Source organism: Saccopteryx bilineata, chromosome 1, assembly GCF_036850765.1.
Source record: "Saccopteryx bilineata isolate mSacBil1 chromosome 1, mSacBil1_pri_phased_curated, whole genome shotgun sequence".
NCBI classification, from domain to species: domain Eukaryota; kingdom Metazoa; phylum Chordata; class Mammalia; order Chiroptera; family Emballonuridae; genus Saccopteryx; species Saccopteryx bilineata.
The window spans coordinates 185079891-185085207 of record NC_089490.1 but is presented as its reverse complement, the minus strand read 5'-3'; positions in this window follow the sequence as shown (position 1 = coordinate 185085207).

Genomic DNA, 5317 nt, shown 5'->3' with positions numbered 1-5317 from the left:
TTTCTATTTGTTTTATTTTTTCTCTGCTCTTTTTCTTGGTTTAGTACAGGAAATTTATCACTTCTAAATAACTGTGCTGAATCTTACATACATAAATAACTGCATTGTTTGTGTGCTCATTAGGATTATGGATCGAGTCTGTTTCTCTGATCTTAGGAGCAATAACATTACCACAGAAAAGTGAAACAATCCAGTGGGTCAGGTGTGGGAAACATAAGAGTCTCTGTTGAACTTGATGAAAAACTCATTTAGAATTTCTCATTAGAACTTCACAGGAGCTGTTAGCTTTTCAGTATTTGGCACTATATTTTTAGCAGCATTTTAACAGCTGTCAGTAACAACTAAGACAACATTTTGATCAACACTATTTTTTTTTTATTCTAACGAAGATGATTGCAAAGAAACAAAATGCTTCAGGATTTAAATGTTGAGCTATGAAAGCCAAAAATAAAAAGGTATTTTCTTATGATATATAAAATGTTAATGCATCAAGGACAGACAATGAGGTAGGTATCTATATACAATGAGGCCAAATGAATTTTTAAATTTTAACTTGCTGATGCCTATGTACACATAATAAAGATGATTTTATTCTTAAGAGGTATGTTCAATGTCAGAAATAGAAATGTCAGAATAAGAGAACGTGCAGTTTATCTTGTCATATATTTGCAAGTAGGTCAAGAATAGCCATGTGGGCACCCGAAATGAATAAAATCTTTTTCTTAACATTACAGTTTATAAAGGGAGGTTATCACATGTCAGATATATGACACTGGAAATAGCAGACAGAAAAATGTAAGAAGCTTCATGACAGATGTCATCTTTATTCCTAAAGATAGAGGTAGATTTGCTATGGGTAATGCATTACAAAGCAAACTAAAACTGAATCTTCTCAAGTGTCAAATTTCCCTTTCACCTGTAGTCTCCCCAAAGCGAGCAATTTGCGTTCCAGAGGAGGTAGAGTAATGGTATATTATTAAAGAAGGTACTGAATCATCTTATCCAGAGGTCATCTGCTCATTTCGAGGACCTAATCCAAGTTTTGAGTTTGTCCCAAAAAAGGCAGCTGAGTATTTCCCACTTCATCTAGCTGGCACAGTGAGGAATTATTAACGCATTCTTATATCAGATGATATTTTTATTATATTGCATTTGTTTCTTCTAATCCTTTCGGGGGCACCAATCTATTAGCTCTTTTAATATGAAGCATTTTTAATTGCTTGGTAGGACTTTTTTTTTTTAACAGACATATGAAATTTTAGGAAAAATTGAGGTTAGAGATCCTTACCTCTTTCCCAGCACAAACCCCTGCCATGTGCAAATCTTTGGGTATTGATAATTTTTCACAAAGCATTATACGGTTTTCTTCGTGCATAAAAGTTTGACATTAAAGAACCATGTGTAAAAATGAAACATGTATAAAACACTTCCTATATGGAAAGTATATCCACATCAGTTATTAATATTTAAACCACAATCTATTTTGAAGTGCTTAATGTTAATTATAGCTAGACTTTAATATTTTATCAAAACAACTAGACATGTTTCCACTTAAACTAGTTCATTGCTTAAAAAAAGAAGCGTTTTAATGGCCTTGACCATGAATGTGGTAGAACCGCGTTCTCTAAGTGGAGGCTGAGCAGATTGCTGCTGTACACTGACAGTGGAGGTTGCTTGCTCTTTTAAAGGGCCAGTAGATACCTCAAGTCTTGGGATTTTCCTTATACATTCATAAATGTAACTTACACTTTGTTGTTTTAATTTCATATTAAAGGCACATATTATTCTTACAATAATTATATATCTCATAGAAGAAAAAATCCAAGAAGTTTATTTTTATAATTATATCATTTCAACATATACTATTATCGCCCCATTCATTTATAATTTCTATTGCTCTTATTTCCAATTTGAGTATTGTATGAACTGAAGTTTAATTTGAAAATATCTTTTATACTTAAATTACCTCTGTGTGTGTGTGTGTATGTGTGTGTGTATGTGTGTTATAATCCAACAAAAACTGCCAAGGTACAAAATGAAATATAATATACACATATCTTTTTATCCACTATAAATTATTTCCATGGCACCATAAGATTATGAGACTAGAACACTACTGTTACATTAGCAAACTATGGACCCAGTAGTTAAATCAACATTATAATCTCATCAACTATACTCATTGAGAAATACAAGCAAACATTAACTTCTGTGAGTAATTCAGAAAGCCCAAGGTGTATGCAAGGACCCCCAAGGCTCGACCTCCTTAATTAAAATTCCAAGCAGAAACTTTCAGCTTAGAGCTATTTCACTTCCTCTTTTCATAGGAACAGCAAACCAAGCAGTACAGCAGTCAGTTGGCATGGCTTTGAATCCTGGCTCTATCACCTAATAACCATATGACCTTAGGGCAAATTACTTAATCTTTCTAAATTTAGGTTTCCTCATTTGTGAAATGAGATTATTGATGACACAACAGGATATAAACTTAACCCAGTACATAGATCTAGGAAGTGCTCCCCCCAAATGTGAGATACTTACCTTCAGAAGTTTGTCATAGAAAAGCAAGATTGATTCTTTTGAGGATTGAAGATCCTCCAATTCAAAGAGTTTTTGAGGTCCCTGGAAAATTAGTGTCACCTGAGGTCCTCAAGCACTTCAGACTTCTAAAATTTCTCTTTCCTAGAAGAGCGCATGTCAAATTTTAGCATGCACCACAATCACCTAGAAAGCACACTAAAAGAGATTACTAGGCCCCGCCACCAGAGTGTCCCATTAGTAGGTCTGCAGTGGGGCCCCAGAATTCCAATGTCTAACAAGTTTCCAGATTGATGCTCATGCTGCTGACTGGGGGACTACTCTCTGACCACCCCTGCCCTGAAGTACAGTAAATGAAACAATTGTGTTCAGGTTGCTGCTACTGGGAATAGAGGAGAGGGAAGGGTGAGAAACAGGTAGTAGGGAAGAGAAGAAAGGAAGTGTCAGGTAGTGATAAAAAAAAAAAGGGTAGGGGTCTTCACAGTCATGTGGTCATTGGAATAACGGGGCTGGCTAGTTATTTTAAGGCACTAACTAACTGGTTTATTTGGAGGAGTTGAGAATTGATAAGCCGCGCTCCTTCCATTACCTTTGCCTGCAGTTCACTGTGGTCAAATCCAGATTGCTGTTCTCCTGCCTTGAGTGTGTTATGAAGATGGCACAGACAGAAAGCAACTACGACAAACTGATGCTTCCCACTTCTCCCCTCTCTTTCTCTCTCTTCTCCCTCTCTCAAAAAAAAAAAAAAAAAAAAAAAAAAAAAGATGGGCACATCATTCTTTGGTTAGATTTTAACTGATGCTTTTTTTCATCTTTATCCAAACAAAAGGGAACATTAGATCAACTGAACATGATGAGCTTCAGACAAAGCCATAATGGTCCTTCCTCATTTTCAATGATTTTCTGTATGAGGAGATTCCAATGTTCCCTCTCAGGAACCCATGCCTCCTCTTTACTTCTGTAAGAGTTTCATTCCTTGATTAAAAAGTGATGCTGACATTATCGGGTTTTACTTCCTTAAAAAGTTGAAAAATAAAGTTCAATCAAAATAGATGAAGTTCCTGTATTTACAGAGATGGACCTGAAAAATAACCAAGGAGAGTCAAGAGAAGGAAAATAAAACTACATTCCTTGTGCTGCTTGAATTAAACTTGACCTGGAGTAAGCAAGAAAAAAGGGAAGAGGAGACTCTGCTACTTATAAGAAAACTGGGTGTTTTCTTAAACTATGGCAAAAAGATTGGTTTTTTGTTAAAATATAACAAGAATTTTAGTTATATGAAATAAATCAACAGAGTTTGAAATGCAAGTAATACTATTCCATAGAAAGCCAACAGAGATCAGATCTTAGCCTACGCCTGACACAGAGAGAGAGCTAGTATATGGCTCTCTGCATGTATGTTAGCACGGGGGCATGTGCAGTAGAATACACTCCCTATGGCATGCCCCTGGAACACCACAGCACAAGAAGGGCAGGACTGACAGCCTCTGATAGGCTTCTGATAGGCTGATACCCATTCCTGCTTGGTCAATGCTGCCAAACAGGTCATTATCTCTGCTTTCAGGGGCATTCAGAATTTGCCTGAGAGATGTTCAGACCACAAAGGGCCAAGAAAGAAGGATTCCTAAGAAGAGAGCAGTTTCCTCTCCAATCTGCAAAAATTCTGTATGTGGGATAGGTTAAAAGAAGAAAGAGACATTATCCAAGTTGATTTGTCAACCTCTCTGTGAGATGTGTGGAGGGTCTGCAGAAAGCACATGTTTTGCCATTCTGGGTTCATATGCAATTTAGAATTTTCTGGCCTTCCTGGAATTTTAGTGGAGAATTCCAGATTTTTCATACATTCCAGATGCCATATATCTAACTAATATATCTACTCTAATTGAAGACTGCAAAAAGTCGAGACCCTTTATAAAGGAAGTCGTGAACTTCCTACTCTGGAGGAATTTATAAGTAGGGTTTCCTCTAATCAGGAATAGCAAAGGCAGGGTGATGGAGTAAGGAATCTATCAGTTTGTTAGCTTTTTCAATAATTACTTTGCAAAGAGGAAATGAGGTCAGGAAGAAAGGCCCAATATAGCCTGATGAATCAGTGGTGATAAAATACATGGGAACTTTGACATCTATCCTTTTACATTTTCTTTTGAAAAGTAGCCCCTAGGTCATAAACCAGGTATCACACAAAAGAGGAAATTCAGTAGTGTTTGTCTGTTAGAATAGCAGTAAAATATAAAGGTTAAAAACATAGAGTCAGGAGCCAGGCTTAGCCCCGCTTTGGATCCCAGCTCTGCCTCTGAGTAGCTGTGCGATCATCAGTAAATTATGTCAACTCTGGGCCTAGGGTTCATCTTCTACAAAATGAGGTATTACAGCTTACCTCCTAGGGTTGATAGGGGGATTAACAACCCTATCAGGGTTGTATAATGATTAACTTACACTAAACAATAAACATTAGCTATGATATTTTTACATACCCTTAATTCTAAACCATTTCCTCCTATCTATTTCTCTACTGATAATCTTTCTTGTTCTCCACACACTTGGCATCTGACCTTATTGGATCACCTCTCCCTTTTTTTTTGTATTTTTCTTACTGGCCTCTTTGATATTCAGAGCTGTCTGCCTGGCTTCCTTCCACTAATATTCAGGCACAAGTTCTTCTTCTATCTCAAGCCTCCCATTGCAAAACATGCTGCTTTTGTGGCACAATTCCATTTCCCCTCTTGTCACCTAGTGTTCATGGCATAAACTTGACCTGGACCTTTCTATAATATTTATA